Source organism: Schistocerca gregaria, chromosome 6, assembly GCF_023897955.1.
Source record: "Schistocerca gregaria isolate iqSchGreg1 chromosome 6, iqSchGreg1.2, whole genome shotgun sequence".
NCBI lineage: Eukaryota > Metazoa > Arthropoda > Insecta > Orthoptera > Acrididae > Schistocerca > Schistocerca gregaria.
The window spans coordinates 580,150,594-580,174,484 of record NC_064925.1 but is presented as its reverse complement, the minus strand read 5'-3'; the positions used below and the strand labels follow the sequence as shown (position 1 = coordinate 580,174,484).

Here is a 23,891-nt window from a genome sequence, read left to right as displayed (position 1 = left end):
GGTTAATTGGGCGTATTATTTTGTTTTTTTTTTTTTCACATTACTGTATGGAGCAAAGTCATGAATTGAAAGTAGCTGTGCATCGTGATCAGAAAGCCCGTTCTTAATAGGATAGGTGCTTACTTCTTTTAATTTATCTTGGTCTATGAAAATGTTATCTATCAGGGTGCTACTGTCTTGTACAATACGAGTAGGAAGATCAATGACTGATGTCAGATTGTAAGAGCAAAGTAATAGTTCAAGGTCGTTCTTCTTGCTTGAGTGTTTAAGAAAATCTACGTTAAAATCTCCACAAATGATAATGTGTTTTCCCTTTTCTGACAGATAACACAGCAAGAGATCTAGGTTTTTAAGAAACATTTGAAAATTTCCAAGTGGGGACCTATACACAGTCACAATTATGAATTTACCACTGTCCAATTTAAGCTCACAAGCGCATACTTCAATGTGCTGTTCTACACAGAATTTTGCGGTTTCTCTGTTTTTAAAACTATGTTCCCCCTTAACATAAATGGCAGCTCCTCCTTTCTCCATATTGTCTCTACAAAAATAAGTTGCTAGTTTATACCCATTAATATTTCCATTTTCCATTTGTGTAGTTATATGATGTTCAGACAGGCACAGTACATCAACTTCTGTTGTATTTTTAATATTCTCAAAACAAATTATTAGTTCGTCTGTTTTGTTCCTTAATCCCCTGATATTTTGGTGAAATATATTAACATAACTGTTTCCTCTACCTTTATTCGAACCATTTATTTTTTTTACCTTTAAGAGCTGCCCGTCTGGACATTTTGTTCAACCTAAAAAAAGGTGCTCCTATGCCCTTTTGGGTCACAGGGGTTTTGCCTTGAGTGCTAGTGGCCCCCTTTAGACGACCTACAATTAAATCAGCTAATCTATCCTTCCCTAGACTATTTAGGTGCAGGCCATGTCGAGTGTATCCCCATCTCCCAATGCTACCAACAGGCACTGTATAAATGTGTGTTTTTGCACCGTCCAGCAGCTGCTCGCACAACTCTCTGTTAACTCGCCACACAGAAGGGTTAACCGAGTGCTGATCGTAACGCTGCAATACCTCAACAAAACCCACATTCGCACATCCTGTTGCAGCTCATATTTTATCCAGGTCACTCTTAATATCATAATTCCTATCCTTAGCCAGGCTGTTTCCTGCCCCACCTATTACTATCACCTCATCATTCTTGTCAAAGTCCCTACAGAGTGGTCCTATTTCTGCTATCACCTGGCTAAGCCTAGCACTTGGCTTAAACAAACTCGTGACCTGGTAATCTGCTCCTAATTTCTCCTGCACTAGTTGGCCTACACCCCTCCCATGACTGCTCCATGGCAGCAAGACTTTTCTTTTCCTATTACTAGATTTTCCCGACCTAATGCTGTTACCAATTTTAGTAGTCTGCTGCACCCTACTTTCAACTACTCCTGTTTTTGGCTCCTCCCTTCCTACTCCAGGTAACAAGGAGAATTTATTCATAACTGGAACTTCGACAACATCTACATGGCTGGTCCCTTTTTGCGATTTCCTTGTTACCAATTCCCATTTCCCGCAGGCTTTTTCCCCCTTTAACTTAGTTAATTCAGTTTTTACCGAATCTAGTTCAGCCTGAAGGGCACACATCTTTTCCTCCTGTTGTACGAATCTTTTTTCTATACTACAGAACCTACAGTTCCATGGAAGAGCCAAAAGCATAATCTCGTCAAATTTCCCGCTACATGAGCCCCAATGAAAAACACCCCCACATCCTCCACATACCACACCCGATTCTATCTCCTTACGGCAGCTTCCACACTTAGTACTCATGGCAATGTACAGTAATAAAATTTAAACAATGATCTCTTAATACAACAAACTATATTCTTAAATCAGTAAGATAATGAACCTACAATGGATGTAATCTAACGAGCTACGTGAATTTAAACAATCGTTACCTGAAAGTAAACAAACGCCAAATGGAAAGTCTATGAACAAATAAGTTTGAATAATCTACAATCCGACGATATGCTAATTGCTTCTTTTCATTGTTACCCTTCTCACTTACATTCATCAATTTCACAGTGGAGTTATGTATTTGAATCGTGAAATGTGCTTAAGAGTTTGTTGTTTACAGCAGGGTCATCTGGTTGTATGGCCAGAATGCAGATTCTCCATTCAATGGGTTTTTGGTGCAAATTGGACACCACATGCTCTTTACTGAATAACTAATGTCTAGAATTTGATAAATCTTCTTGTTTAGGTATCTCCTTCATTTGCTTTATATTTTAAAAAATCTTATTCCAATGTTCACTAAAAATAATCAATGTGCTGCACAAATTGTGGTACATGTTTGTTCCCTCTCTACAGGGAGATTCCGTTTCATGACTGCTATGTTTGTTCAAACATTGAGTGTGATTTTGTTGAATGGGAACCTCCACTCCGAGCATCTTGAGTGTTGGAGTTATTACGAAAAACTTCATTGTTTTGCTAGGTGCTTCTTATGATTGGTACCCTTATCACATACATTCATCAATTTCACAGTGGGTTAATATACTTGAATCATTAAATGTGGTTATGTGTTTGTTGTTTACCGCAGGGTCATCTGGTTGTATGGCCAGAAAGCAGAGTCTACATTCAATTGATTTTTGCTGCAGATTGGACACCACATGCACCTTACTGAACAACGAATGTTCGGAATTTGATAAATGTTTTTGTTTTGGTATCTCCTTCATTTGCTGTATATTTAAAAAAAAATTATTCCATGGTCACTAAAAGTAATCGGAGTGCTGCACAACTTGTGGTACATGGTTCTTCCTTCTCTGCAGGGAGATTCCGTTTCAAGACTGCTATGTTTGTTCTAGCATCGAGTGTGATTTTGTTGGATGGGAACCACCACTCTGAGCATCCTGAGTATTGGAGTTATTAGGAATGACTTCATTGTCTTGCTAGGTGCTTCTTTGATTGTTACCCATATCACTTATATTCACTAATTCCACTATGGATTAATGTATTAGAATTGTGACATGAGGTTACGTATTTGTTGTTTACAGCAGGGTCATCTGGTTGTATGGCCACAAAGCAGATTCTCCATTAAATGTGTTTTTGGTGCAGATTGGATACCACATGCACCTTACTGAATAACGGCTGTTCAGAATTTGATAAATCTTCTTGTTTAGGTGTCCCCTTCATTTGCTTTATATTTTTAAAAATCTTATTCCAATGTTCACTAAAAATAATCAATGTGCTGCACAAATTGTGGTACATGTTTGTTCCCTCTCAACAGGGAGATTCCTTTTCATGACTGCTATGTTTGTTCAACCATCGAGTGTGATTTTTTTGGATGGGAACCACCACTCCGAGCATCTTGAGTGTTGGAATTATTAGGAATGACTTCATTGTTTTGCTAGGTGCTTCTTTTGATTGCTACCCTTATCACATATATTCATCAATTGCACAGTGGGTTAATATATTTGAATCATTAAATGTGGTTATGTGTTTGTTGTTTACAGCAGGGTCATCTGGTTGTATGGCCATAAAGCAGATTCTGCATTCAATGCATTTTTGGTGCACATTGGACAACACATGCACCTTACTGAACACCGAATGTTCAGAATTTGATAAATCTTCTTGTTTTGGTGCAGAGTGAGTACCACATGCACATTACTGACCACCGAATGTTAGGAATTTGATAAATCTTCTTATTTTGGTATCTCTTTCATGTGTGTTATGTTTTTAAAAATGTTACTCCATGGTCACGAAAAATAATCAATGTGCTGCACAAATTGTGGTACATGATTCTTCCCTCTCAGCAGGGAGATTCTGTTTCATGAGTGCTATGTTTGTTTAACCATTGAGTGTGATTTTGTTGGATGGGATCACCACTCCGATGATTTTGACTATTGGAGTTATAGGGAAATACTTAATTGTTATGCTAGTGCTTCTTTTGATTGTTACTTTATATTCATCAATTTCACAGTGGAGTAATGAATTTGAATAGTGAAATGTGGTTAAGAGTTTGTTGTTTACAGCATGGTCATCTGGTTGTATGGCCAGAAAGCAGTTTCTCCATTCAATGGGTTATTGCTGCATATTGGACACGACATACTCTTTACTGAATAACGATTGTTCAGAATATCACAATTGAGGTAGCTCCTTCGTTTGCTTTATATTTTTAAAAATGTTATTCGATGGTCACAAAAAATAATCAAGGTGCTGCACAAATTGTGGTACATGTTCCTTCCCTCTCAACAGGGAGATTCCGTTTAATGACTGCTATGTTTGTTCCACCATCGAGTGTGATTGTGTAGGATGGGAACCACAACTCCGAGCATTCTGACTATTGGAGTCATTAGAAAGACTTTTTTCTTTTGCTAGGTGCTTCCTTTGATACCTTTATCACTTATATTCATCAATTTCACAGTGGAGTGATGTATTTGGTTCTTTAAATGTTTGTTGTTTACAGCAGGGTCATCTGATTGTATGGCCAGAAAGCTGATTCTCTATTCAATGGTCTTTTGGTGCAGATTGGACACCACATGCACTTTACTGAAAAACGAATGTTCGGATTTTGATATATCTTCGTTTTTAGGTATCTGCTTCATTTGCTTTATATTTTTAAAAATCTTGTTGCAATGGTCACTAAAAATTATCAATGTGCTGCACACATTGTGGTACATGTTTCTTCCCTCTCAACAGGGACATTCTGTTTCAGGACTGCTATGTTTGTTCAAACATCGAGTGTGATTTTGTTGGATTTGAACCACCACTCCGAGCATCCTGAGTATTGGAGTTATTAAGAAAGATTTCATTGTTTTGCTAGGTGCTTGTTTTGATTGTTACCCTTATGACATATATTCATAAATTTCACAGTGGGTTAATATATTTGAATCTTGAAATGTGGTTATGTGTTTGTTGTTTACAGCAGCATCATTTGGTTGTATGGCCAGAAAGCAGATTTTCCACTCAGTGGGTTTTTGTTGCAGATTGGAGACCACTTACACCTTACTGAATAATGGCTGTACGGAATTTGATAAATCTTCTTGTTTAGGTATCTCCTTCATTTGCTTTATATTTGTAAAAATGTTATTCCAATGGTCCCAAAAAGTAATCAATGTGCTGCACAAATTGTGGTACATGTTTATTCCCTCTCAGCAAGGAGATTCGTTTCGTGACTGCTATGCTTGTTCTTCCATCGAGTGTGATTTTGTTCGATGAGGAGTATCACTCCAAGCATCCTGAGTATTAGTTTTTAGTAAGGCTTCATTGTTTTGCTAGGTGCTTATTTTTATTCTTCAACTTATCACATATATTCATCAATTTCACAGTGGAATAATATATTTGAATCGTGAAATGTGGGTAAATATTTGTCGATTACAGCAGGGTCATCTGGTCGTATGGCCAGAAAGCAGATTCTCCATTCAATGGGTTTTTGGTTCAGGTTGGACACCACATGCACTTTACTGAATATCTATTGTTAAGAATTTGATAAATCTTCTTGTTTAGGTATCTCCTTCATTTGCTTTATATTTTAAAAAATCTTATTCCAATGTTCACTAAAAATAATCAATGTGCTGCACAAATTGTGGTACATGTTTGTTCCCTCTCTACAGGGAGATTCCGTTTCATGACTGCTATGTTTGTTCAAACATCGAGTGTGATTTTGTTGAATGGGAACCTCCACTCCGAGCATCTTGAGTGTTGGAGTTATTACGAAAAACTTCATTGTTTTGCTAGGTGCTTCTTTTGATTGTTACCCTTATCACATACATTCATCAATTTCACAGTGGGTTAATATACTTGAATCATTAAATGTGGTTATGTGTTTGTTGTTTACCGCAGGGTCATCTGGTTGTATGGCCAGAAAGCAGATTCTACATTCAATGGATTTTTGGTGCAGATTGGACACCACATGCACCTTACTGAACACCGAATGTTCGGAATTTGATAAATGTTTTTTGTTTAGCTAGCTCCTTCGTTTGCTTTATATTTTGAAATACCTGATTTCAATGGTGTTTAAAAATAATCAATGTGGTGCAGAAATTGTGGTACATGTTTCATACCACACATCAGGGAGATTCTGTTTTAGTTAGTTATATTACGTGTTCCATGGGTCATGAACACGATTCTTTCGTAATGATGTGGAACGTGTCAAGGTACACAAGATTCATTTATCCCAAGTAATCATTGTTAGTCTTATATATGGTACAATTGTTAAAGCTTACTGTATTTCTTTGGCCTATGTCAAAAAATTCATCTATGGAGGAGAAGGAGTTGTCATTCAGGAATTCTCTTAACTTACTTTTGAATGCCGATTGTTTGTCTGTCAGACTTTTGATATTGTTTAGCAATTGACCAAAAATCTTTGTGGCAGTAGAATTGACCCCCTTTTGTGCCAATGTCAAATTCAATGAACGGTAGTGAAGGTCACCCTGTCCCCTAGTATTGTAGCTGTGGAGTGTGCTATTAATTCTGAAGTGATCTGGGTTACTAACAACAAATTTCATTAGGCTGTATATATATTGTGAAGCTACTGGCAATATCCCTAATTCTTTAAATAATTGTCTACGAGATGATCTTGGATGAGCCCCAGACATTATTCTGATAACACGTGTTTTTGTGCAATAAATACCTTCTTTCTTAGTGATGAATTGCCCCAAAAGATGATTCTGTAAGAAAGCAACGAATGAAAATATGCGTGGTAAGCTAACTTACTGATGTGCTTGTCTCCAAAATTTGCAATGACACTAATAGCATAGGTAGCTGAGCTCAATCGTTTCAGTAGATTGTCAATGTGTGTCTTCCACTTTAAATTCTGATCAATACAGACACCCAGAAATTTTGAACGATCTGCTTTAGCTAAAGATTTTCCCCCACACTCTATATTTATTTCCGGTGGTATGCCTTTCCCTGTACTGAACTGTATGTACAGTGTTTTTCCAAAGTTCAATGAAAGTCCATTTGCGGAAAACCACCTAATAACTCTTTGAAAAACATTATTTGCATTTTCCTCAGCTGATTCTTGCTTTTTAGGCTTGATTACAATACTTGTGTCATCTGCAAAGAGGACCAAGTTTGCATCTTCATGAATATAATTAGGCAAGTCATTAACATATATTAAAAACAATAAATTCCCCAAGACAGAACCCTGTGGTACCCCATTCTTGATACATCCCCAGTCTGAATAATCTGCTGCCCTTTGTGTACTATGTGGGTTTACTGTTTCAACCTTCTGCATTCTACCAGTTAAATATGAAGTGAACCGTCTGTGTACTGAACCATTCATTCCATAGTACTTCAGCTTATCTAAGAGGATTTCATGACCCACACAATCAAAAGCCTTAGAGAGATCACAGAAAATCCCAATTGGTGATGTTCTACTATCCAGAGCATGTAAAATTTGATCAGTGAAAGTGTGTATAGCACTATCTGTTGAAACACCTTTCTGAAAACCGAACTGACATTTTGTTGAAACGTTATTCCCACTAATGTGTAAAGTTACTCTTGAGTACATTACTTTTCCAAACACTTTTGAGAAGGATGTCAGAAGCGAAATAGGACAATAATTGTTGACGTCTGTCTTGTCACCTTTTTTATACAAGGGTTTAACTATGGCCTATTTCAATCTGTCAGGAAATATTCCCTGATTCAATGAGCTATTACATATGTGGCTAAGAACTCGACTTATCAGGTGTGGACAAGATTTTAGTATTCTATTGGAGATACCATCAGTTCTATGTGAGTTTTTATTCTTAAGTGAATTTATTTTTTTCTTAATTTCAGACGGTGAGGTGGGTAGGATTTCAATTTCATTTGTTTGCACCGGGAATGCCTCTTTCATATGGAGTTCTGCCCTATCTGGTGAGCAGCTGGTGCCTATATTTTCCACTACATTTATAAAATGATTATTAAAAATATTTTCAACCAGTGATTTTTCATTTATAAGCTTTTCATTGTGCTTAACAGTAATACTGTTGTCCTGTGACCTTGGTTGCTCTGTTTCCCTTTTAACTATATTCCATATTGTTTTGTCATCAGAGGTGCTAATCTCAGACTTGATACACATACTTCTGGATTTTTTTATAACTTTCCTTAATATATTACAATATTTCTTATAATGGTTGAGCTTTTCTTCATCTCGACTTATTCTAGTGTCTTGGTATAGTTCCCATTTCCGGCTACAAGAAATTTTAATCCCTTTAGTCAGCCATGGTTTTTTATCAAGTTTATTTGAATTATGATTCACTAATTTCTTAGGAAAACTGTTTTCAAATATGCCCACAAGTTTATCATGGAATAAGTTAAATTTAACATTTGCATCAGGTTCCCGATAAACATCCTCCCAGTCTACCCTTTTCAAGCTTTCCTTAAATTGTTGAATTGTTATATGGTTAATTGGGCGTATTATTTTGTTTGTTTGTTTTCACATTACTGTATGGAGCAAAGTCATGAATTGAAAGTAGCTGTGCATCGTGATCAGAAAGCCCGTTCTTAATAGGATAGGTGCTTACTTCTTTTAATTTATCTTGGTCTATGAAAATGTTATCTATCAGGGTGCTACTGTCTTGTACAATACGAGTAGGAAGATCAATGACTGATGTCAGATTGTAAGAGCAAAGTAATAGTTCAAGGTCGTTCTTCTTGCTTGAGTGTTTAAGAAAATCTACGTTAAAATCTCCACAAATGATAATGTGTTTTCCCTTTTCTGACAGATAACACAGCAAGAGATCTAGGTTTTTAAGAAACATTTGAAAATTTCCAAGTGGGGACCTATACACAGTCACAATTATGAATTTACCACTGTCCAATTTAAGCTCACAAGCGCATACTTCAATGTGCTGTTCTACACAGAATTTTGCGGTTTCTCTGTTTTTAAAACTATGTTCCCCCTTAACATAAATGGCAGCTCCTCCTTTCTCCATATTGTCTCTACAAAAATAAGTTGCTAGTTTATACCCATTAATATTTCCATTTTCCATTTGTGTAGTTATATGATGTTCAGACAGGCACAGTACATCAACTTCTGTTGTATTTTTAATATTCTCAAAACAAATTATTAGTTCGTCTGTTTTGTTCCTTAATCCCCTGATATTTTGGTGAAATATATTAACATAACTGTTTCCTCTACCTTTATTCGAACCATTTATTTTTTTTACCTTTAAGAGCTGCCCGTCTGGACATTTTGTTCAACCTAAAAAAAGGTGCTCCTATGCCCTTTTGGGTCACAGGGGTTTTGCCTTGAGTGCTAGTGGCCCCCTTTAGACGACCTACAATTAAATCAGCTAATCTATCCTTCCCTAGACTATTTAGGTGCAGGCCATGTCGAGTGTATCCCCATCTCCCAATGCTACCAACAGGCACTGTATAAATGTGTGTTTTTGCACCGTCCAGCAGCTGCTCGCACAACTCTCTGTTAACTCGCCACACAGAAGGGTTAACCGAGTGCTGATCGTAACGCTGCAATACCTCAACAAAACCCACATTCGCACATCCTGTTGCAGCTCATATTTTATCCAGGTCACTCTTAATATCATAATTCCTATCCTTAGCCAGGCTGTTTCCTGCCCCACCTATTACTATCACCTCATCATTCTTGTCAAAGTCCCTACAGAGTGGTCCTATTTCTGCTATCACCTGGCTAAGCCTAGCACTTGGCTTAAACAAACTCGTGACCTGGTAATCTGCTCCTAATTTCTCCTGCACTAGTTGGCCTACACCCCTCCCTGGCAGCAAGACTTTTCTTTTCCTATTACTAGATTTTCCCGACCTAATGCTGTTACCAATTTTAGTAGTCTGCTGCACCCTACTTTCAACTACTCCTGTTTTTGGCTCCTCCCTTCCTACTCCAGGTAACAAGGAGAATTTATTCATAACTGGAACTTCGACAACATCTACATGGCTGGTCCCTTTTTGCGATTTCCTTGTTACCAATTCCCATTTCCCGCAGGCTTTTTCCCCCTTTAACTTAGTTAATTCAGTTTTTACCGAATCTAGTTCAGCCTGAAGGGCACACATCTTTTCCTCCTGTTGTACGAATCTTTTTTCTATACTACAGAACCTACAGTTCCATGGAAGAGCCAAAAGCATAATCTCGTCAAATTTCCCGCTACATGAGCCCCAATGAAAAACACCCCCACATCCTCCACATACCACACCCGATTCTATCTCCTTACGGCAGCTTCCACACTTAGTACTCATGGCAATGTACAGTAATAAAATTTAAACTATGATCTCTTAATACAACAAACTATATTCTTAAATCAGTAAGATAATGAACCTACAATGGATGTAATCTAACGAGCTACGTGAATTTAAACAATCGTTACCTGAAAGTAAACAAATGCCAAATGGAAAGTCTATGAACAAATAAGTTTGAATAATCTACAATCCGACGATATGCTAATTGCTTCTTTTGATTGTTACCCTTCTCACTTACATTCATCAATTTCACAGTGGAGTAATGTATTTGAATCATGAAATGTGGTTAAGAGTTTGTTGTTTACAGCAGGGTCATCTGGTTGTATGGCCAGAATGCAGATTCTCCATTCAATGGGTTTTTGGTGCAAATTGGACACCACATGCTCTTTACTGAATAACTAATGTCTAGAATTTGATAAATCTTCTTGTTTAGGTATCTCCTTCATTTGCTTTATATTTTAAAAAATCTTATTCCAATGTTCACTAAAAACAATCAATGTGCTGCACAAATTGTGGTACATGTTTGTTCCCTCTCTACAGGGAGATTCCGTTTCATGACTGCTATGTTTGTTCAAACATCGAGTGTGATTTTGTTGAATGGGAACCTCCACTCCGAGCATCTTGAGTGTTGGAGTTATTACGAAAAACTTCATTGTTTTGCTAGGTGCTTCTTATGATTGTTACCCTTATCACATACATTCATCAATTTCACAGTGGGTTAATATACTTGAATCATTAAATGTGGTTATGTGTTTGTTGTTTACCGCAGGGTCATCTGATTGTATGGCCAGAAAGCTGATTCTCTATTCAATGGTCTTTTGGTGCAGATTGGACACCACATGCACTTTACTGAAAAACGAATGTTCGGATTTTGATATATCTTCGTTTTTAGGTATCTCCTTCAATTGCTTTAAATTTTTAAAAATCTTATTTCAATGGTCACTAAAAATAGACAATGTGCTGCACAAATTGTAGTACATGTTTCGTACTTCTCATCAGGGAGATTCCATTTCATGACTGCTATGTTTGTTAGAACATCAAGTGTGATTTTGTTGGATGGGAATCACCACTCGTAGCGTTCTGACGATTGGAGTTATTAGAAAGACTGTTTTCTTTTGCTAGGTGCTTCCATAGATACCTTTATCACTTATATTCATCAGTTTCACAGTGGAGTAATGTATTTCTTTCGTGAAATGTTCTTAAATGTTTGTTGTTTACAGCAGGGTCATCTGGTTGTATGGCCAGAAAGCAGATTCTCTATTCAATGGTCTGTTGGTGCAGATTGGACACCACATGTACTTTACTGAATAACGAATGTTCGGATTTTGATATATCTTCGGTTTTAGGTATCTGCTTCATTTGCTTTATATTTTTAAAAATCTTGTTGCAATGGTCACTAAAAATTATCAATGTGCTGCACACATTGTGGTACATGTTTCTTCCCTCTCAACAGGGACATTCTGTTTCAGGACTGCTATGTTTGTTCAAACATCGAGTGTGATTTTGTTGGATTTGAACCACCACTCCGAGCATCCTGAGTATTGGAGTTATTAAGAAAGATTTCAATGTTTTGCTAGGTGCTTGTTTTGATTGTTACCCTTATGACATATATTCATAAATTTCACAGTGGGTTAATATATTTGAATCTTGAAATGTGGTTATGTGTTTGTTGTTTACAGCAGCATCATCTGGTTGTATGGCCAGAAAGCAGATTTACCACTCAGTGGGTTTTTGTTGCAGATTGGAGACCACTTACGCCTTACTGAATAATGGCTGTACGGAATTTGATATATCTTCTTGTTTAGGTATCTCCTTCATTTGCTTTATATTTGTAAAAATGTTATTCCAATGGTCCCAAAAAGTAATCAATGTGCTGCACAAATTGTGGGACATGTTTATTCCCTCTCAGCAAGGAGATTCGTTTCGTGACTGCTATGCTTGTTCTTCCATCGAGTGTGATTTTGTTCGATGGGAAGTATCACTCCAAGCATCCTGAGTATTAGTTTTTAGTAAGGCTTCATTGTTTTGCTAGGTGCTTATTTTTATTCTTCAACTTATCACATATATTCATCAATTTCACAGTGGAATAATATATTTGAATCGTGAAATGTGGGTAAATATTTGTCGATTACAGCAGGGTCATCTGGTCGTATGGCCAGAAAGCAGATTCTCCATTCAATGGGTTTTTGGTTCAGGTTGGACACCACATGCACTTTACTGAATATCTATTGTTAAGAATTTGATAAATCTTCTTGTTTAGGTATCTCCTTCATTTGCTTTATATTTTAAAAAATCTTATTCCAATGTTCACTAAAAATAATCAATGTGCTGCACAAATTGTGGTACATGTTTGTTCCCTCTCTACAGGGAGATTCCGTTTCATGACTGCTATGTTTGTTCAAACATCGAGTGTGATTTTGTTGAATGGGAACCTCCACTCCGAGCATCTTGAGTGTTGGAGTTATTACGAAAAACTTCATTGTTTTGCTAGGTGCTTCTTATGATTGTTACCCTTATCACATACATTCATCAATTTCACAGTGGGTTAATATACTTGAATCATTAAATGTGGTTATGTGTTTGTTGTTTACCGCAGGGTCATCTGGTTGTATGGCCAGAAAGCAGAGTCTACATTTAATTGATTTTTGCTGCAGATTGGACACCACATGCACCTTACTGAACATCGAATGTTCGGAATTTGATAAATGTTTTTGTATTGGTATCTCCTTCATTTGCTGTATATTTAAAAAAAAAATTATTCCATGGTCACTAAAAGTAATCGGAGTGCTGCACAACTTGTGGTACATGGTTCTTCCTTCTCTGCAGGGAGATTCCGTTTCAAGACTGCTATGTTTGTTCTAGCATCGAGTGTGATTTTGTTGGATGGGAACCACCACTCTGAGCATCCTGAGTATTGGAGTTATTAGGAATGACTTCATGGTTTTGCTAGGTGATTCTTTGATTGTTACCCATATCACTTATATTCACCAATTCCACTATGGATTAATGTATTAGAATTGTGACATGAGGTTACGTATTTGTTGTTTACAGCAGGGTCATCTGGTTGTATGGCCACAAAGCAGATTCTCCATTAAATGTGTTTTTGGTGCAGATTGGATACCACATGCACCTTACTGAATAACGGCTGTTCAGAATTTGATAAATCTTCTTGTTTAGGTGTCCCCTTCATTTGCTTTATATTTTTAAAAATCTTATTCCAATGTTCACTAAAAATAATCAATGTGCTGCACAAATTGAGGTACATGTTTGTTCCCTCTCAACAGGGAGATTCCGTTTCATGACTGCTATGTTTGTTCAAACATCGAGTGTGATTTTGTTGAATGGGAACCTCCACTCCGAGCATCTTGAGTGTTGGAATTATTAGGAATGACTTCATTGTTTTGCTAGGTGCTTCTTTTGATTGCTACCCTTATCACATATATTCATCAATTGCACAGTGGGTTAATATATTTGAATCATTAAATGTGGTTATGTGTTTGTTGTTTACAGCAGGGTCATCTGGTTGTATGGCCATAAAGCAGATTCTGCATTCAATGCATTTTTGGTGCACATTGGACAACACATGCACCTTACTGAACACCGAATGTTCAGAATTTGATAAATCTTCTTGTTTTGGTGCAGAGTGAGTACCACATGCACATTACTGACCACCGAATGTTAGGAATTTGATAAATCTTCTTATTTTGGTATCTCTTTCATGTGTGTTATGTTTTTAAAAATGTTACTCCATGGTCACGAAAAATAATCAATGTGCTGCGCAAATTGTGGTACATGATTCTTCCCTCTCAGCAGGGAGATTCTGTTTCATGAGTGCTATGTTTGTTTAACCATTGAGTGTGATTTTGTTGGATGGGATCACCACTCCGATGATTTTGACTATTGGAGTTATAGGGAATTACTTAATTGTTATGCTAGTGCTTCTTTTGATTGTTACTTTATATTCATCAATTTCACAGTGGAGTAATGACTTTGAATAGTGAAATGTGGTTAAGAGTTTGTTGTTTACAGCATGGTCATCTGGTTGTATGGCCAGAAAGCAGTTTCTCCATTCAATGGGTTATTGCTGCATATTGGACACGACATACTCTTTACTGAATAACGATTGTTCAGAATATCACAATTGAGGTAGCTCCTTCGTTTGCTTTATATTTTTAAAAATGTTATTCGATGGTCACAAAAAATAATCAAGGTGCTGCACAAATTGTGGTACATGTTCCTTCCCTCTCAACACGGAGATTCCGTTTAATGACTGCTATGTTTGTTCCACCATCGAGTGTGATTGTGTAGGATGGGAACCACAACTCCGAGCATTCTGACTATTGGAGTCATTAGAAAGACTTTTTTCTTTTGCTAGGTGCTTCCTTTGATACCTTTATCACTTATATTCATCAATTTCACAGTGGAGTGATGTATTTGGTTCTTTAAATGTTTGTTGTTTACAGCAGGGTCATCTGATTGTATGGCCAGAAAGCTGATTCTCTATTCAATGGTCTTTTGGTGCAGATTGGACACCACATGCACTTTACTGAAAAACGAATGTTCGGATTTTGATATATCTTCGTTTTTAGGTATCTCCTTCAATTGCTTTAAATTTTTAAAAATCTTATTTCAATGGTCACTAAAAATAGACAATGTGCTGCACAAATTGTAGTACATGTTTCGTACTTCTCATCAGGGAGATTCCATTTCATGACTGCTATGTTTGTTAGAACATCAAGTGTGATTTTGTTGGATGGGAATCACCACTCGTAGCGTTCTGACGATTGGAGTTATTAGAAAGACTGTTTTCTTTTGCTAGGTGCTTCCATAGATACCTTTATCACTTATATTCATCAGTTTCACAGTGGAGTAATGTATTTCTTTCGTGAAATGTTCTTAAATGTTTGTTGTTCACAGCAGGGTCATCTGGTTGTATGGCCAGAAAGCAGATTCTCTATTCAATGGTCTGTTGGTGCAGATTGGACACCACATGTACTTTACTGAATAACGAATGTTCGGATTTTGATATATCTTCGGTTTTAGGTATCTGCTTCATTTGCTTTATATTTTTAAAAATCTTGTTGCAATGCTCACTAAAAATTATCAATGTGCTGCACACATTGTGGTACATGTTTCTTCCCTCTCAACAGGGACATTCTGTTTCAGGACTGCTATGTTTGTTCAAACATCGAGTGTGATTTTGTTGGATTTGAACCACCACTCCGAGCATCCTGAGTATTGGAGTTATTAAGAAAGATTTCAATGTTTTGCTAGGTGCTTGTTTTGATTGTTACCCTTATGACATATATTCATAAATTTCACAGTGGGTTAATATATTTGAATCTTGAAATGTGGTTATGTGTTTGTTGTTTACAGCAGCATCATCTGGTTGTATGGCCAGAAAGCAGATTTACCACTCAGTGGGTTTTTGTTGCAGATTGGAGACCACTTACGCCTTACTGAATAATGGCTGTACGGAATTTGATAAATCTTCTTGTTTAGGTATCTCCTTCATTTGCTTTATATTTGTAAAAATGTTATTCCAATGGTCCCAAAAAGTAATCAATGTGCTGCACAAATTGTGGGACATGTTTATTCCCTCTCAGCAAGGAGATTCGTTTCGTGACTGCTATGCTTGTTCTTCCATCGAGTGTGATTTTGTTCGATGGGAAGTATCACTCCAAGCATCCTGAGTATTAGTTTTTAGTAAGGCTTCATTGTTTTGCTAGGTGCTTATTTTTATTCTTCAACTTATCACATATATTCATCAATTTCACAGTGGAATAATATATTTGAATCGTGAAATGTGGGTAAATATTTGTCGATTACAGCAGGGTCATCTGGTCGTATGGCCAGAAAGCAGATTCTCCATTCAATGGGTTTTTGGTTCAGGTTGGACACCACATGAACTTTACTGAATATCTATTGTTAAGAATTTGATAAATCTTCTTGTTTAGGTATCTCCTTCATTTGCTTTATATTTAAAAAAATCTTATTCCAATGTTCACTAAAAATAATCAATGTGCTGCACAAATTGTGGTACATGTTTGTTCCCTCTCTACAGGGAGATTCCGTTTCATGACTGCTATGTTTGTTCAAACATCGAGTGTGATTTTGTTGAATGGGAACCTCCACTCCGAGCATCTTGAGTGTTGGAGTTATTACAAAAAACTTCATTGTTTTGCTAGGTGCTTCTTTTGATTGTTACCCTTATCACATACATTCATCAATTTCACAGTGGGTTAATATACTTGAATCATTAAATGTGGTTATGTGTTTGTTGTTTACCGCAGGGTCATCTGGTTGTATGGCCAGAAAGCAGATTCTACATTCAATGGATTTTTGGTGCAGATTGGACACCACATGCACCTTACTGAACACCGAATGTTCGGAATTTGATAAATGTTTTTGTTTAGCTAGCTCCTTCGTTTGCTTTATGTTTTGAAATACCTTATTTCAATGGTGTTTAAAAATAATCAATGTGGTGCAGAAATTGTGGTACATGTTTCATACCACTCATCAGGGAGATTCTGTTTTAGTTAGTTATATTATGTGTTCCATGGGTCATGAACATGATTCTTTCGTAATGATGTGGAACGTGTCAAGGTACACAAGATTCATTTATCCCAAGTAATCATTGTTAGTCTTATATACGGTACAATTGTTAAAGCTTACTGTATTTCTTTGGCCTATGTCAAAAAATTCATCTATGGAGGAGAAGGAGTTGTCATTCAGGAATTCTCTTATCTTACTTTTGAATGCCGATTGTTTGTCTGTCAGACTTTTGATATTGTTTAGCAATTGACCAAAAATCTTTGTGGCAGTAGAATTGACCCCCTTTTGTGCCAATGTCAAATTCAATGAACGGTAGTGAAGGTCACCCTGTCTCCTAGTATTGTAGCTGTGGAGTGTGCTATTAATTCTGAAGTGATCTGGGTTACTAACAACAAATTTCATTAGGCTGTATATATATTGTGAAGCTACTGGCAATATCCCTAATTCTTTAAATAATTGTCTACGAGATGATCTTGGATGAGCCCCAGACATTATTCTGATAACACGTGTTTTTGTGCAATAAATACCTTCTTTCTTAGTGATGAATTGCCCCAAAAGATGATTCTGTAAGAAAGCAACGAATGAAAATATGCGTGGTAAGCTAACTTACTGATGTGCTTGTCTCCAAAATTTGCAATGACACTAATAGCATAGGTAGCTGAGCTCAATCGTTTCAGTAGATTGTCAATGTGTGTCTTCCACTTTAAATTCTGATCAATACAGACACCCAGAAATTTTGAACGATCTGCTTTAGCTAAAGATTTTCCCCCACACTCTATATTTATTTCCGGTGGTATGCCTTTCCCTGTACTGAACTGTATGTACAGTGTTTTTCCAAAGTTCAATGAAAGTCCATTTGCGGAAAACCACCTAATAACTCTTTGAAAAACATTATTTGAATTTTCCTCAGCTGATTCTTGCTTTTTAGGCTTGATTACAATACTTGTGTCATCTGCAAAGAGGACCAAGTTTGCATCTTCTTGAATATAATTAGGCAAGTCATTAACATATATTAAAAACAATAAATTCCCCAAGACAGAACCCTGTGGTACCCCATTCTTGATACATCCCCAGTCTGAATAATCTGCTGCCCTTTGTGTACTATGTGGGTTTACTGTTTCAACCTTCTGCATTCTACCAGTTAAATATGAAGTGAACCGTCTGTGTACTGAACCATTCATTCCATAGTACTTTAGCTTATCTAAGAGGATTTCATGACCCACACAATCAAAAGCCTTAGAGAGATCACAGAAAATCCCAATTGGTGATGTTCTACTATCCAGAGCATTTAAAATTTGATCAGTGAAAGCGTGTATAGCACTATCTGTTGAAACACCTTTCTGAAAACCGAACTGACATTTTGTTGAAACGTTATTCCCACTAATGTGTAAAGTTACTCTTGAGTACATTACTTTTCCAAACACTTTTGAGAAGGATGTCAGAAGCGAAATAGGACGATAATTGTTGACGTCTGTCTTGTCACCTTTTTTATACAAGGGTTTAACTATGGCCTATTTCAATCTGTCAGGAAATATTCCCTGATTCAATGAGCTATTACATATGTGGCTAAGAACTCGACTTATCAGGTGTGGACAAGATTTTAGTATTCTATTGGAGATACCATCAGTTCTATGTGAGTTTTTATTCTTAAGTGAATTTATTTTTTTCTTAATTTCAGACGGTGAGGTGGGTAGGATTTCAATTTCATTTGTTTGCACCGGGAATGCCTCTTTCATATGGAGTTCTGCCCTATCTGGTGAGCAGCTGGTGCCTATATTTTCCACTACATTTATAAAATGATTATTAAAAATATTTTCAACCAGTGATTTTTCATTTATAAGCTTTTCATTGTGCTTAACAGTAATACTGTTGTCCTGTGACCTTGGTTGCTCTGTTTCCCTTTTAACTATATTCCATATTGTTTTGTCATCAGAGGTGCTAATCTCAGACTTGATACACATACTTCTGGATTTTTTTATAACTTTCCTTAATATATTACAATATTTCTTATAATGGTTGAGCTTTTCTTCATCTCGACTTATTCTAGTGTCTTGGTATAGTTCCCATTTCCGGCTACAAGAAATTTTAATCCCTTTAGTCAGCCATGGTTTTTTATCAAGTTTATTTGAATTATGATTCACTAATTTCTTAGGAAAACTGTTTTCAAATATGCCCACAAGTTTATCATGGAATAAGTTAAATTTAACATTTGCATCAGGTTCCCGATAAACATCCTCCCAGTCTACCCTTTTCAAGCTTTCCTTAAATTGTTGAATTGTTATATGGTTAATTGGGCGTATTATTTTGTTTGTTTGTTTTCACATTACTGTATGGAGCAAAGTCATGAATTGAAAGTAGCTGTGCATCGTGATCAGAAAGCCCGTTCTTAATAGGATAGGTGCTTACTTCTTTTAATTTATCTTGGTCTATGAAAATGTTATCTATCAGGGTGCTACTGTCTTGTACAATACGAGTAGGAAGATCAATGACTGATGTCAGATTGTAAGAGCAAAGTAATAGTTCAAGGTCGTTCTTCTTGCTTGAGTGTTTAAGAAAATCTACGTTAAAATCTCCACAAATGATAATGTGTTTTCCCTTTTCTGACAGATAACACAGCAAGAGATCTAGGTTTTTAAGAAACATTTGAAAATTTCCAAGTGGGGACCTATACACAGTCACAATTATGAATTTACCACTGTCCAATTTAAGCTCACAAGCGCATACTTCAATGTGCTGTTCTACACAGAATTTTGCGGTTTCTCTGTTTTTAAAACTATGTTCCCCCTTAACATAAATGGCAGCTCCTCCTTTCTCCATATTGTCTCTACAAAAATAAGTTGCTAGTTTATACCCATTAATATTTCCATTTTCCATTTGTGTAGTTATATGATGTTCAGACAGGCACAGTACATCAACTTCTGTTGTATTTTTAATATTCTCAAAACAAATTATTAGTTCGTCTGTTTTGTTCCTTAATCCCCTGATATTTTGGTGAAATATATTAACATAACTGTTTCCTCTACCTTTATTCGAACCATTTATTTTTTTTACCTTTAAGAGCTGCCCGTCTGGACATTTTGTTCAACCTAAAAAAAGGTGCTCCTATGCCCTTTTGGGTCACAGGGGTTTTGCCTTGAGTGCTAGTGGCCCCCTTTAGACGACCTACAATTAAATCAGCTAATCTATCCTTCCCTAGACTATTTAGGTGCAGGCCATGTCGAGTGTATCCCCATCTCCCAATGCTACCAACAGGCACTGTATAAATGTGTGTTTTTGCACCGTCCAGCAGCTGCTCGCACAACTCTCTGTTAACTCGCCACACAGAAGGGTTAACCGAGTGCTGATCGTAACGCTGCAATACCTCAACAAAACCCACATTCGCACATCCTGTTGCAGCTCATATTTTATCCAGGTCACTCTTAATATCATAATTCCTATCCTTAGCCAGGCTGTTTCCTGCCCCACCTATTACTATCACCTCATCATTCTTGTCAAAGTCCCTACAGAGTGGTCCTATTTCTGCTATCACCTGGCTAAGCCTAGCACTTGGCTTAAACAAACTCGTGACCTGGTAATCTGCTCCTAATTTCTCCTGCACTAGTTGGCCTACACCCCTCCCATGACTGCTCCATGGCAGCAAGACTTTTCTTTTCCTATTACTAGATTTTCCCGACCTAATGCTGTTACCAATTTTAGTAGTCTGCTGCACCCTACTTTCAACTACTCCTGTTTTTGGCTCCTCCCTTCCTACTCCAGGTAACAAGGAGAATTTATTCATAACTGGAACTTCGACAACATCTACATGGCTGGTCCCTTTTTGCGATTTCCTTGTTACCAATTCCCATTTCCCGCAGGCTTTTTCCCCCTTTAACTTAGTTAATTCAGTTTTTACCGAATCTAGTTCAGCCTGAAGGGCACACATCTTTTCCTCCTGTTGTACAGCAGCATCATTTGGTTGTATGGCCAGAAAGCAGATTTTCCACTCAGTGGGTTTTTGTTGCAGATTGGAGACCACTTACACCTTACTGAATAATGGCTGTATGGAATTTGATAAATCTTCTTGTTTAGGTATCTCCTTCATTTGCTTTATATTTGTAAAAATGTTATTCCAATGGTCCCAAAAAGTAATCAATGTGCTGCACAAATTGTGGGACATGTTTATTCCCTCTCAGCAAGGAGATTCGTTTCGTGACTGCTATGCTTGTTCTTCCATCGAGTGTGATTTTGTTCGATGAGGAGTATCACTCCAAGCATCCTGAGTATTAGTTTTTAGTAAGGCTTCATTGTTTTGCTAGGTGCTTATTTTTATTCTTCAACTTATCACATATATTCATCAATTTCACAGTGGAATAATATATTTGAATCGTGAAATGTGGGTAAATATTTGTCGATTACAGCAGGGTCATCTGGTCGTATGGCCAGAAAGCAGATTCTCCATTCAATGGGTTTTTGGTTCAGGTTGGACACCACATGCACTTTACTGAATATCTATTGTTAAGAATTTGATAAATCTTCTTGTTTAGGTATCTCCTTCATTTGCTTTATATTTAAAAAAATCTTATTCCAATGTTCACTAAAAATAATCAATGTGCTGCACAAATTGTGGTACATGTTTGTTCCCTCTCTACAGGGAGATTCCGTTTCATGACTGCTATGTTTGTTCAAACATCGAGTGTGATTTTGTTGAATGGGAACCTCCACTCCGAGCATCTTGAGTGTTGGAGTTATTACGAAAAACTTCATTGTTTTGCTAGGTGCTTCTTTTGATTGTTACCCTTATCACATACATTCATCAATTTCACAGTGGGTTAATATACTTGAATCATTAAATGTGGTTATGTGTTTGTTGTTTACCGCAGGGTCATCTGGTTGTATGGCCAGAAAGCAGATTCTACATTCAATGGATTTTTGGTGCACATTGGACACCACATGCACCTTACTGAACACCGAATGTTCGGAATTTGATAAATGTTTTTTGTTTAGCTAGCTCCTTCGTTTGCTTTATATTTTGAAATACCTGATTTCAATGGTGTTTAAAAATAATCAATGTGGTGCAGAAATTGTGGTACATGTTTCATACCACTCATCAGGGAGATTCTGTTTTAGTTAGTTATATTACGTGTTCCATGGGTCATGAACACGATTCTTTCGTAATGATGTGGAACGTGTCAAGGTACACAAGATTCATTTATCCCAAGTAATCATTGTTAGTCTTATATATGGTACAATTGTTAAAGCTTACTGTATTTCTTTGGCCTATGTCAAAAAATTCATCTATGGAGGAGAAGGAGTTGTCATTCAGGAATTCTCTTAACTTACTTTTGAATGCCGATTGTTTGTCTGTCAGACTTTTGATATTGTTTAGCAATTGACCAAAAATCTTTGTGGCAGTAGAATTGACCCCCTTTTGTGCCAATGTCAAATTCAATGAACGGTAGTGAAGGTCACCCTGTCCCCTAGTATTGTAGCTGTGGAGTGTGCTATTAATTCTGAAGTGATCTGGGTTACTAACAACAAATTTCATTAGGCTGTATATATATTGTGAAGCTACTGGCAATATCCCTAATTCTTTAAATAATTGTCTACGAGATGATCTTGGATGAGCCCCAGACATTATTCTGATAACACGTGTTTTTGTGCAATAAATACCTTCTTTCTTAGTGATGAATTGCCCCAAAAGATGATTCTGTAAGAAAGCAACGAATGAAAATATGCGTGGTAAGCTAACTTACTGATGTGCTTGTCTCCAAAATTTGCAATGACACTAATAGCATAGGTAGCTGAGCTCAATCGTTTCAGTAGATTGTCAATGTGTGTCTTCCACTTTAAATTCTGATCAATACAGACACCCAGAAATTTTGAACGATCTGCTTTAGCTAAAGATTTTCCCCCACACTCTATATTTATTTCCGGTGGTATGCCTTTCCCTGTACTGAACTGTATGTACAGTGTTTTTCCAAAGTTCAATGAAAGTCCATTTGCGGAAAACCACCTAATAACTCTTTGAAAAACATTATTTGCATTTTCCTCAGCTGATTCTTGCTTTTTAGGCTTGATTACAATACTTGTGTCATCTGCAAAGAGGACCAAGTTTGCATCTTCATGAATATAATTAGGCAAGTCATTAACATATATTAAAAACAATAAATTCCCCAAGACAGAACCCTGTGGTACCCCATTCTTGATACATCCCCAGTCTGAATAATCTGCTGCCCTTTGTGTACTATGTGGGTTTACTGTTTCAACCTTCTGCATTCTACCAGTTAAATATGAAGTGAACCGTCTGTGTACTGAACCATTCATTCCATAGTACTTCAGCTTATCTAAGAGGATTTCATGACCCACACAATCAAAAGCCTTAGAGAGATCACAGAAAATCCCAATTGGTGATGTTCTACTATCCAGAGCATGTAAAATTTGATCAGTGAAAGTGTGTATAGCACTATCTGTTGAAACACCTTTCTGAAAACCGAACTGACATTTTGTTGAAATGTTATTCCCACTAATGTGTAAAGTTACTCTTGAGTACATTACTTTTCCAAACACTTTTGAGAAGGATGTCAGAAGCGAAATAGGACAATAATTGTTGACGTCTGTCTTGTCACCTTTTTTATACAAGGGTTTAACTATGGCCTATTTCAATCTGTCAGGAAATATTCCCTGATTCAATGAGCTATTACATATGTGGCTAAGAACTCGACTTATCAGGTGTGGACAAGATTTTAGTATTCTATTGGAGATACCATCAGTTCTATGTGAGTTTTTATTCTTAAGTGAATTTATTTTTTTCTTAATTTCAGACGGTGAGATGGGTAGGATTTCAATTTCATTTGTTTGCACCGGGAATGCCTCTTTCATATGGAGTTCTGCCCTATCTGGTGAGCAGCTGGTGCCTATATTTTCCACTACATTTATAAAATGATTATTAAAAATATTTTCAACCAGTGATTTTTCATTTATAAGCTTTTCATTGTGCTTAACAGTAATACTGTTGTCCTGTGACCTTGGTTGCTCTGTTTCCCTTTTAACTATATTCCATATTGTTTTGTCATCAGAGGTGCTAATCTCAGACTTGATACACATACTTCTGGATTTTTTTATAACTTTCCTTAATATATTACAATATTTCTTATAATGGTTGAGCTTT

The 23,891-nt window shown here is 36.7% G+C and overlaps 1 long non-coding RNA gene across 3 annotated transcripts in view; it reads left to right on the top strand.

The window, feature by feature from the left end:
• LOC126278324 (uncharacterized) overlaps nucleotides 1–23,619 on the top strand; it is a 42,825-nt gene extending 19,206 nt beyond the window's left edge. For all 3 annotated transcript variants that reach the window (XR_007550689.1, XR_007550688.1, XR_007550687.1), the window contains exon 3: nucleotides 23,545–23,619. This is a non-coding gene — a long non-coding RNA (uncharacterized LOC126278324). The remainder of the gene's footprint in view (nucleotides 1–23,544) is intronic.
• The last annotated feature ends 272 nt before the right edge of the window (nucleotides 23,620–23,891 follow it).